The 13,241-nt window shown below is 32.7% G+C and overlaps 1 pseudogene; it reads right to left on the bottom strand.

Annotated features, from left to right (window-relative positions):
• Positions 1-10,427: 10,427 nt before the first annotated feature.
• Positions 10,428-12,853, bottom strand: LOC122297359 (annotated as a pseudogene).
• Between the last annotated feature and the right edge of the window lie 388 nt (positions 12,854-13,241).

Raw genomic sequence — 13,241 nt, 5'->3', positions numbered from 1 at the left:
GACGTACAGTAGTTTTGGAGGAACCAACCGTCAGCCTTGCCTTGCTTCCTTGTGAGGAACCAAAACCACCACTCACAACACTAGCACCTTTATTGAAACGATACGTTTTGCACCTTTCTTTTTTCCTTTTTTTTTAATTTTTTTTTAATTTTTTTTATTTTTTTTATTTTGGGCCTGTTGTGCTGGGTTTTTGGTTTAGAACTTGTGGTTGGCACAAAACGTACTGGGCGATTCATTGCATTGGATGCCTAAAAATCCCAATTGTCGAAATAGAAAAAATTCAGAGCTAATTAGAAAATATTTTTGTGAAATTACCTGATTAGAAAAAATCCAATGGTCTTTCTGGTTAATTTAGAACTTAGGGTTGGCACAGTGGTCTTTCTGAATTAGAAAAAATTGTGTGAAATTACCTAATAATTAACCTCCATGATGTATATTATGCCAATTTTGTACACTTATATGTATGATCAATATGATCTCAAATTGTCCAATATATACTAATATGCATGGTATCATATCCCTCTTATCTTTTATCAGCCAAGAGACAACATACAATGAATATATCCGCCATGCATATTATCCTTCAAAGGAATATTTAATTACCCCAGACACATATCAGAGCTAGAGAAGAGAGACTTGAAAGGAATATATTTTGGCGTTTATATGAAGATCACTATGACAAAAAGAAATCGGAATACTTGTTAACATTATCATCAAAATCAAATGATTCCTTTCTTTATCTTTTTAACGAGAGGACGAGATCATTTCATATCTTATTGACCAGTGTTCTCATTTTCTGCGGAGGAATATCATGTAAAAAAATCGAGTAATTCCAAGAAACATGCTTGTTAATGAAATACCTCGAATGAAAGCCAATAGGAATCATTGAAGTACTAATCATAGACCAGTTTGAATGGATTATTTCAGCCTGATTCTGTTCCAATCATCACATGAATAATTACTTTTAAGTGATATTGGTAGTACTGATCTTCGTATACAAATTGGAATCCAATATTTCTTGCCTGAAAGGGTTAATACATTAGTCGAACAAAGTCTATATAATCTTTTGATTAAGTATTTGAGAGATTCAGATCAAATAGCAACATACTCAAGGCTATAAAACCCAGAAAGCTAGAGAGGATTTATTGTACGTTAACTAAATAAGAAAGCTGCAGCTTGCAAAGTATACAACCCACATGTTTTCCACAAAGTATACCAATACTTTTATGATCCCCCCATCTGCTATATGTATATAACATAAAGTTAGGCCTTGGGAACGGTGCTGAGTTTCAAGGCATATTTTATGAGCGTACCGAACTCGCTCAAGCTGATGGATCCATCTTGATTTTCATCAGCATGCCAGAGTAATGATTTAGCTCTCAAATGAGGGAATTCAACTCCCATCTCTGTTAAAAGATTTTGCAGCTCTGCCTGGCTAAGCCTGCCGTCTTTGTCCGCTTCACAGCGCTCATACATAGATTTCAACTGTGCATCACTGCATTTCGCAGATGCATCCTTGACAGCAACTTTCTGAGCCATAGGCGCAGGACAAGACCTTAGTCTTCTGCTGGCGGAGTGGGAGTTTTGGTTTCCCGTGATAAAAACTAACAAGGGAATATTATGGGTATCTGAAATGATATGTAGTTTGCTGGCTGTGGGCTGGCCTGTATGGAAATGACGGGTTTATATAGAAAATCAGGTGCATGCATGCAACTTCGTATAGTATTGATGCGAATAAGTTTTTATTCATTTGTTGATTTTTTTGTGAATATTTGGGCCCATAGATCGATCATTACTGTATAATTCATTGTTGTGGAGGACAGACGTGTTTTGGTAGTGATATTTCTTTAGTGGAGTGGAATATACGACTTTTTTTGGACTGCGCCAGATGATAAACCAAATGATATTTCTAGGAGAACATCTCCTCATGTTAAAGACTTCAACGACCAGCATTGCATGTTGGAGAATACCTTGCAATTTTAATTAAAATAAATTTATAGAGACCATTGAGAATGTCCCTGCATTTGCTATGTTATTTATGTGTTTGTATATAAATATATATATTATTAATTATAAATATTAAAAAAATATATAAAAATATATTTGATAAATGTTATTATGTTTAATTAATGGGTAAATAGACGGTTTTTTTTATTATTATTAGCGTGTTTAATGGTTAAATAAATATTTTTATTTTTATTTTTTTATTGAAACAATTATATATAGTTGATGCAATGTGTTGGGCACATATAAGAATAAAGTTATTGCAAGTGGAGGACAAAATTTCTTTATTTTTTTAATATTTATATTTTTGCAAGTGCAGCGTGGAGGACATTAACATTTTTTTTTTTATTTTTTACTATTTATAATAAATAATATATTTCTATATCAACACATAAATAATATAGCAAAAACAAAGATCTTTAAAATTTATTTTTAGTAAAATTTTGACAAAAATTAACAAATCAAATATTACTCAACTTGAAGTCCTGAAATCAATTAATCGATCACATCATGAAATTATAATTTTCATAATCAAGTAGCTAACATAAACCAAGCTATATATATATATATATATATATATATATATCAGAAATGCTATATGTTCCAAATTGGTGTCCCGAATAAGTGTACCGAATCCTTTTTCTTTTTTCTTTTTACTTAGTGATTAAGGAATTTTTTTAAAATAATGTTATGATTTTTTTATTTTATTTTTTAAAATTTTTATGATGGTTAAAAAATGCATAAAAAATAAAATAAAAAATAAAAAAACTGTAATGCACCTTTTGGGAGGTTTAATCGGGAGCACCTTTCGGTGACTTTAGAAGCACCCTATATATATTATCCAATTACATTGCTATGTAAGTCTCGTGTAATCTCTTAAAGAAAAGTAGGGTCTACTAGTAATAAGTGGATATTTTCATGTAGGTCTTAGATTTGTACACTTCTTTCAAATAGAATATACGAAATTTACACAACGTAAGACTATAAATTATTTTTCATAATATTTAATTACAAGGAATGGTGACTATCGAGATCTAATTAGAGATTGTTTAGATTGAGAAATAGAACTCTCAACCTATTTCATCTCATTTCATCATCGTTATAATTTTATCAAATTTTCACATAAAATATAATAAATAATTTAATTTTATCAAATTTTCACATAAAATATAATAAATAATTTAATTTTTTCAAATTTAAAAATAATAATAATATTAAAAAATAAAATTCTAATAATATTTTATTCAACTATCATCTAAAATTAATACGTAACTCATCTCATTACAATATCTAGACAACCTGTAAATCATCCATACATATTATTACTTTCTGTGATAAGGACATGTTATTAATCAATCCAAGAAGTCACTGTTTCAATGCCTTTAAAAAAGAGAAGAAAAAAGTGAGTAATATGGCCTAGTGGAGACCGGCCCGTGATGTTATCTAGGGATGGAACGGCCGGGCAGGACATGGCTACAGATCAGTAGGAATCCAGTCCCCACTCCCCACTAATCTAACCGTGAGGGAAAATAATCCAAACATGATCGTCATCCCATCACATCGTCATATATATTATTTAATCATTTATAAATCTTTATAGACATATAATAAAAATCACATACATATGATGTTAAGAAAAGCATATATAATAAATCACATAATATTATATGTGTATATATATATATATATATATCTAAACAATTGATATATAGTAATATGTGATCTAGCTATCAGAAAAACGAATTTTTGCGATCAAAATAACTATTTATGATGAAAAGTTACTCGTGACAGAAAAATATTACTAGTATATAATATTATTAATTACTTAATTTATATATTAGTCCCTATGCCTATGATCATGACAGAAAAATATACGTACGTGTGGCTAAGATTTTGACGATAAATACATGTATATAAGGATCTAAATGAGTATCTAAATGCATTTCAACGCTATAATTCAAATATTAATGATCAAACAAGCAAAGCAACCAGACTTGTCTTTAACTTCATATTTTGGAATACCAAAACCTAGCTAGCTATAATTGGAGCTCATGATAATCATCTTGAGCTTTTGATAAGGTTTATTAATCGATGATGGTTCAGGAAATTGAGGAATAGTACTTCCAACCTCCAGGGGTGAGATATCGCATTCTATCATATCATGAAGGGCATATTTTCCATATCCACTTCCAAGCATAAATACTTTTTGCTCACTTTGCGTACATTTTAAGCTGGGTTCCTTGATGTTACAGGTAGGAGATCATATCAAGTGGCCGGGATGGGTGCTATCTCTAATTAAAGAGCGGGGTCTTTATATATGTCCCATGCCAAAGATTCTAGAGTATATATTTCGATACCCTAGCTGTCTTCTTGTTGAAAAAACAAAACCAACAAATTACAATATCATGAGTGATGATCCCCAAAAAAAAAAAAAAAATTAAAAAATTAAAAATTAACTATATAAAAATAACAAAATTGATTAGAAAAAGAAAGAAAAATACACACATCATGAAAGAGATCATATATATATACAAGAAATATGTAGTATCATTGATCTTAAAATGTCTGAAAACATGCAAGGAAATAATATCTAGTTATACCCATATATATATAGTTCAAAATAAATCCGAGGCCCTTGTTTACAGGTTTTTAATCAATTATATATTAACCAGGTACCGATAATTAATCGGTTTCAAAAATAAGAACATGGACAGGTAGCTAGTAACATTGGAGTACAAAACCAATTTTTAAAGCAAAAGTCTCTGCGAAAATATTGATACCATGACCCAATTTACAAGAGAGATTAAACGAAGCAAAGGCCATGTATGTGAGATCTTAGAATTCAGTGTTATTGATATTTAGTATATTAACATGAAAAATGATAGTAGTCATGAGTATGCAAGCGACATGTAATCATTTTGAAAAAAATAAATAAATACATGACCCCCGGCCATAAAAAAAAAAAAAAAAAAATTTAATAGTAAATTTCACTTTTTTTCAAAACAACTACATGACATTTGTACACTCCACGAATATATATAGCATTACTCTAAATTAATTTACTTATTTAAATTATATATTACATAAATCTATCCTCAGGTGTTATTTAACGTACAATGGAAAAATATTAATTTAATTGTTTAAATTATATTTAAAAGCCTAAATTGATTGAAGTTGAAGAATCATGCAATTCGCCGGAGTCAAATGAGGAGGCTTGATTTTAACATGATTTTAATCTAAGAATATATATATATATATATATATATATATATATATATATATATATCTAGATAGATCCGTGATTCCCTTTTTCATTTATTCTTTTCTTTTCCTTAGCCAAACCATAACCTGAATTTCTTTCCGTAGGTGCATAATCATGTCCTAGTTAGGCTAATATCCGATCTAGATAGACATTACAACAAATATTGGTTTTTCTCACAAGGGAATTTGGTCGAAATAGGTGGGGACTATGTGAGAAAAAATATTTTTCCACCAATTTTGTTTGTGAGATATTGGTGGAATATAATTCATGAGCAATAAACTTTTCCTAGGAAAAAGTTAATTCGTGGGAAAAAACTACCTCTCGTCATGACTAGAAGTTGTGACAAAACCTATTTTCATCCGTGGCAAATGGAGACAGAAACCTAACCCTTTGTAGTGACAGTAACATCAATTTCACCAGAACCACAGTCCGAAAAAGTGTATTAGTCACGTATGATTTTGTCACACATTTAGTGGTATAAAGTTTTTGACCACTCCCTAAATCGTGACTATTATTAGTATTGAGATGATACTATTTGGTGATAAATATGTTTTAGTCATCTCTATATTTGTCGAAAGAACTTATTATTCTCTAATTGTACTATTGGAAATAAGTATTCCCCGTGACAAAAGCAATGGCAGATGATTTAGTGTGGTGGCTTACTGTGTCATTTCCGTGAGAATAATTAGTCGAAAAAAGTGGGGAGTATGTGAGAACAAACCTTTTTCTACCAAATTTCCTGGTGAGAGGCTTGTGGCATATAATTCATGAGTAATAATAATTTACCCACCATTTCTATGCTCATTGGACAAATACTAGTATAATTAAGAAGTAAATATTAAATCTGTCCACTACAATCTAAAATTACTCTCGAAACCCATGAACATACTATTACTAAATCCATAGTCCAGTTAAACTCAAGCCAAAACATAAGGCTGCATACAATCAAAATAGACCATATGTTTTCAAGCCACCAAGTTTTCTTGAGGTAGATGATAGTGCTGAACCTACATGAAAGGAAAAGAAGATCTAAATCAATTCAAAACTCCATAGCCAACATAGGCAAAATAAATAAAGCATCATATTCCAGTGAAACAACCCTGAATGTTAGGATAAAATAAAAACATATAAATTAAAACCAGTAGGGAGACAGAAAGCGACTAACCCATAGCTAGTGGCAGAAGCAAAAAAATGGGTACTAACTTCAGGGCTTTTGAGAGGCCATTTCCCAATTTCTTGCTTTATCTTGATATTTTCCTGTCAACATATAAACATGACAAAATATAAATAGCTCATGACTATTAAAAGTGCAAAATTCAGAGAAAGGAAATCTAACAAGAAAAGATAGTAGCTAAGCATCCTTACTACTAAGGTTTCTGGAATGTGATAAAAATAATAGTTAGCTAAGCATGTTCAGAAATCCAAACAGTAAAATGTAAATAATAATTTCATTTTTCCAGACAAAATATCCATCTATGTTGAGTTGTAAACACTCACCTTCCAATTTCCTGTATGGTCTCTAAAACAACCATAACTTGTGCATGAACTTGGGGAGTAAGAAGATGACTAGTCGTGCAGGTAAGAAAACTTAGGACTAATATTATTGATAGATATATTATTTCATTGGATTGGACTTTATTGACATATCGATTATTTTATTGACATATCTAGTAATTTTCAAATGCCCTTTCTCTTAACTTAGAACAATATAAGGTTGACATTATGCAAAACACTAAGTTTCCTAGCCACTGATGCTAGACATTTATACTCTCTGATTTTGGCTTTTGAATTTAACAAATATCATAGGGCCCAAATTCTATAAACTAACCATGTTTTGTTAAACACTATGCATGCAACAATCACTTCCTCTGTTGTGTGTCTTAGCACAAGAGAATAAGTGTAGTCAAAGAAACAAGTTACAACTACAAGTATTGTATAAAAAATGTACAAAAAGCAACAGAATGTCCACACAAACCAAGTTCTTTCCATTATCTGATTCCTAAGATAACAATCACTCAATAAGAAACTGATTTCAAAAGCACAAAGGAACAACTTAAAGTAACTATAGCTAAGGAACAAGCCTCTAGCTGCATCTTTCCACCACCACCAATTCCTTCCAACTCCACTACCATTTCATGTGAATATCCCAGTAAAAGACATATTCAAACAAAACTTGTAGCCTTGCATTGAACTAACCTGCTGAACATTAGTACGATTATTATTAAAGAAGTTGGACATATCTTTACCATTACAAATAGTACAAATAAAAACATGCTTCAAGTTAGAAAAGTGGAAACAAAAATAAAAGTTTTACCTTGGTACCAAGTCCAATTCTTTTCTTCAATTTGAAAAAGTCGTGTGTAAAATATCTTCAAAGGTGCTTCTTTTGTGGAAACCCCCTTGTCAGAGAACTTCTTTACGACATTACAATTTTTTAAAACAATCAAATATCCCAAGTTAGCTAATATCACACTTGAAAGGGCCTAATTGGTATGAACTACAAGTTATTGGCCTCCACATATACAGAATCAATTCAATTTACACTAAGTAAACCATTCTCATTTCAAATGTAAAACGAATGAAATAATCGCCCACTTCAAGTTCTACCAAAAAAAAAAAAAAATTAAGCAATAAATATAAGGATTAATTATCATCAATCCACTTCAAGTTCTACATACTTGAGCAAAATCAAGCACTTAGAACCAAAAATTATATTACAAAGAAAAACGAAAATAACCTAAAGGAGGACTTACAGGAGGTGAAGGGTGGGGCTTCAAAGGTGGCGGATTGGGAGTGGGAAAGGGTGATTTCGGTTGCTAGAGGACCGGTAATGAAATGATAAGAAGATGGTGGCCAATGGTGGTGCTGGTGGAGTTTGGCGGCGCGAGAGGGGCTAAAAATAGAGGGGTGAGGTCGCCAACTGATGGGGAAGAGAATGGGAGCAACAGCGACAGAAATGGGCAGCACATGGCGGCGCAACAACCCACAACCAGAATGGATTTCGCACGGCCAACGGGGAGGAGAGAGAGAGAGAGCGTGTGTAAGGAAGGTTGGGGTGGGAGAGGTAGCCGGAGTGTGGGGGAGCTGGTGAGCTGGGCGATGTTGCCAGATGGCAAGGCACGGTGTGGCTGGGTGGAGGATAAAAGATCGAGAGGCTGGGTCCCGCACGAGCTGGGGGAGAAATAAGGAGGAGAAAAAGAAAAAGAAAGAAGAAAAAAGAAAGAAGAAAGAAAAAAGGAAAAAGAAAATGAGGAAAAGGAAAAAAAATGAAGGGAAATAAATAAGGTGTAGTATTTTTAATCTGAGTCTCAAAATAGACCTAACAAAAAAAATTTCACAATAGAAAATTTAAATAATATAATTTAAATGCAATGATTTAGTAAAATAAAATAATAAAATTTATTAACTACAAAACAATAATTAATAACAAGAAAGTACATCAAAATAATTTTCATAACTAAAAAAATCATAAAATAAATCCAGCGAGAAATTTGATAAATTTAAAACAAAAGAATTAATCTTTTAAATCTCTAAAATAAATCTCTAAAAAAAAATAAAAGAAAGATAATCGACGTCAGGTGTGGACGTGGGATATACAGTACGCTGATGTATAGTATTCCTCTATTTAAAAATATTTAGATATTTTTATGGCGAGTAATATTTGTGGGAATTACTTATTTAGTAGCGAGCAAAAACAATAAGCCACGGTGATGAGGATACAAGTTAAATAGTAATTTTGCGGCAACTTTAATCCGTGGTAAAAAGTCAATTTAACTCGTTATAATAACTATTTTTCTACTAAAGGCGCATATGTTGCCCATATTTATTACCAGGAAACAAGTTGGTCACAAAAATTACAGACGTGATAAAGAAAAATCTTTTGTCATCAAACATTATCGATCAAGACAATTTCATAGGAAAATGTCTATATTTATTCTCTCCAAATATTTTAGTGACAAAAAGCCACTTTTTCCCACGACAGTTAGTCGCAGAAAAAGAACCCGTGGCAAAAGCCACAAAAATTTGTAGATCTGTGATTCCCTTTTTTATTTGTTCTTTTCTTATCCTTAGCCAAACCATAACTTGAATTTCTTTCCGTAGGTGCATGATCATGTCCTAGTTAGGCTAATATCCGATCACCAAAATATTTATGGAAATGTTGAGCCAGCTTCATGAGGAAAGGATCGATAAAGTTGAGAACGAGCATTAATATTGAGGGAAACGGAATTCAAATTTTCATATGTGGATTTGTCCCTTTATGCGAAAGATTTGCACTAGCTCTTCCCAAAAGTATTCCTTTCCGATACGTCCGGCCGGCTGTTTTCTTTGTTTAATTTTTGGAAATGCTATGGCCACGGAGAAAGGGGACCCCTACATGTTGTACCAATAGTGTAAATTACATTTTTCTTTTTCAAACATTTTTTAAACCTTTAAACATTTAAAAAACACTTTCTTAATAACCATTAAGTTAAAAAATATATATATTGGTCACTTTCAGGGGTCACATGATTTCTCAATGGAACAAGCATTTTCCTTTTTTTCTTTTTCCTTTTTAATTTACTTCCTTTACAATAAGCTAGCTACATATATGTTGATGCTCGTAATCTTTTCCGATGTTATTAGACATCTTAGAATTACTTTTTTGGTTACTAATTCATGTTGGGCCTGTTTTAGTCCTGAGCCTGGTTTTCTTTATGGCTCGGTTGATGACCTGATCCACCCACTAGATTAGGTTAATTAATTACTTGTATCTTGTAATATTATCTTTTGTATAAGTACCGTTGTATATCATCATCTAAAATAAAAATTCTTTATAATTTCTAGGTGTTGATGTGGACATATTGCTAAACTATGTAAACAATTTTATATAATTGTTATTCCTTGGCCAGGCCATGGTTTCTTCAAAGCTTTTGAGGCAAATTAAATAGTTTCAGGCCAGTTTAACAATTTAATATTTCAAGTTGATTGATTCTTATTTTGTTTCTTATTTTTTTATTCCTTAATCAATTTAGATTATTAATCTAACTTGGAATTATTTAAAATCTAATCCTAATTATATTGTTAACTATTAACTAATTTGCTGAGGAGTTCGATCTTTGCAAATATTTGTCTAATATATGGTAAAAAGCTCACAATATTGTTACAGATAATGATCTCAACCTAACACTTTCAATCATCACACATAACTTTATTCGTGACCATTACATCAAACTTTCTAATTTCTTGACAAGTTTTTTGTTTATTGTAGCAATATCAAACAATCAACGAAGAATGAATTCATTACATGAAAAGAATATAGTATGAATTAGAAGGGAACAAATCATTGAGAACTGCTATGAATATGTAGAATGGAGGTGATCATGAACAGCCCGAATTCAGAGACTAGTAATATGCATGAACGTGCTCCATGTGTGTAGATTTTCCGGCCTCTCGACACTTTTTCTCTTGAGAAAGTTTTTTCGCTAACCTGCAGAAAGAATTTATGTGTTAATTATTTTTATAATAAACTATGAGTACAACATCGAATAATGAAATGTGTAGTACTTAATGCGAGTTCAATCATTTCTTTTTCATACATTCTCAAAGCCTCCTCATTTGTACCACAATTTTTGACCGGTTCTGAATAACCCGTCTGCAAATTCACCCTTGATACTGGTTTCTTCAATAGTTTCTCCCCTATCTCAACAAGTTTGTTCAAGTTCTCTTTTGTAGAGTCATCAACCGAAGCTGCTGTCCCAGTCAAGGTGTCATCCTCAACCAATATTTTATAGAAATAGTAATTAATAATATAACTTGAAATTTTAAAACCCTTGCAAGCTGCATTCAAACCCTAGATCAAAAGAAGTTTCCTACTTGAATTCGGAGGTAATTCTGTTCTGAATGAAGGGCTTGGAAAACCACAGCAAGATGCAAATCAACCATATCTGCACTTGCTTGAGTAAACACATCCACTATGGGAACTGAACCGCCATGAACTAGCCAATCAAGAAGGCCCCACTTTGCTGCCATTTTAGCACTGTATTTTTTCTCTATCTTTCCCGAGCCAGTGCCTAATGAGATTACAAGAAAGCGACCATAGTCTGTGGGCTTTATTGGGAAGAAATCAGGATTGGCATCGAAGATCTCTTTAGTCACTTGGTTTATGGCAACTAAGGCCTGGACCAGGGAACCAACAAAACGCCAAGAAAGAAAGAATATCAGCTCAACTCTTTCGAAGTATTATAAAACTTTAAAATGTCACTTTAAAGATTATATAATATTATACCGGATTGTTTGCAGCAACACCTCCATCTATAAGATTGAATTCAGAAACCTTTCCCGCCTCGTTTTGGTGCTTGAACTGATGGGCAGGAAGGTATGTTGGAGCTGCCGAAGTACCAATGCATATGTCGGATAGTCGAGCATTCAAACAGGAGTGATGTTTCTTCGCCTGCAATTAAGAGGGACGAGGTCAATGACTTTGAAATACATATTTCTCGCCCTGTCAGACTCGTAAAACTGAAAAGAATTCGATTTAGCCCGAAATTATTCACGTCACTTTTCTGTGTCCTGCACCAGATAGAAATACTTTTAGAGCTATTTATATCATTCTCTCCAAATTTATGAATACTAATTTTATATGAAAGGAAACTAACATCTGAAGCTCATGATTCTAGAGAGAGAGACTAGAGAGAAAGATCAGACCTCATAGGATGTGAAAACTGTTGGCTGCAGATTCTTGATATCAAAAGTTGGAATCACAACATTGGTCAATTGTGCTATGCAGCCGAGTTTCTCCTAATTCTCCCTTAGAACCCCGTGAAGGTATTTCCCGTCATACTTGGGCCCTATCAGTGATTTGAAGATTCCATATAAGCCACTGCAATCAAAAAGATTCAAGACCAGTACATTTTCACTAGTTAATATTTAAAATATGCAGATTATACAAAAGCTTTCATGTGCCGTACAAATAAAATACACAAGTACGCTACTATTGTGAAGGAGGGGAGTAGTGAAGTATATATCATGAATACCCCTTCTGTGGGAAAATCCGAGGACCATGTTGGAGATAGAAGGGCTTGATATCCTTGGCATCAAAGAGAGGTCGATTATTTTCATTTGGAGCAGCTAACATGGCGGTCACAAGACCACCTGTGCTTGTTCCTGCAATCACGTCAAAGTAGTCTGCAAGTCTAGCTTCCTCACCATCCAACTCCTATATATACATGCCATGGTTATATCAAACTTGTTAGTACGTGGTGACATTCATATGCATAAAATTTCGGCTATGTACATATGTATTTATGCTTATGGAAGACCTGAATCTTGAATCTTTCCGGTAACCCAAATTATATATATTCATGTACCTGAAGTTGTGATTCAAGGAAAGCTAGTATAGTTGCAGGGATAAGCCCCCTGATACCACCCCCATCAATGCTTAAAATGGTGATGAAATTCCTGTATGTTGTGTGCTGAGGCTGAACTGACATTGTTTTTTCCATGAAGAAGATGAAAATTTAAGGCACGTACGTAAGTGATCGTAAGTACGTAGCGAAAGATCAAAAGATTGCCTTGGTTGTTGTTTATAGGAGATCAAAGGAAGCTTAAGTTTCTGCTCTTGACTTTGATCGATCCATCGATAAACACGTATTTATAGCCTCAGTTCCGGAGGCCATCTTCAATTAATTATTATGTCCTTGCTTCTCTTGCTGCAATTCTGTTCATAGGGTACGTGCATGTATGGCGCCCGTTCAACAAAGGATCGCGCGAGGAACTGCATATGTTAGTCTCCTGTTGAAACTTTCCAAACATCTTTCTTGGACCATATATGTTTATGATTTAATAATAGCTCGATAAGAATTAATTATTATATAGTACCGCATATCATGATTTGTGTCATATTCTTAGGCCGATCGTGTTTAAATATATATAAATATATATAATACACGTGTTTAATTAATTTCTCATTACGGGTCCTATTTAGCAAAAGTATTGC

This window comes from Carya illinoinensis, chromosome 15, assembly GCF_018687715.1.
Source record: "Carya illinoinensis cultivar Pawnee chromosome 15, C.illinoinensisPawnee_v1, whole genome shotgun sequence".
NCBI lineage: Eukaryota > Viridiplantae > Streptophyta > Magnoliopsida > Fagales > Juglandaceae > Carya > Carya illinoinensis.
Note: the sequence above shows the minus strand (reverse complement) of the source record. Positions and strands in the feature narration are given on the sequence as shown.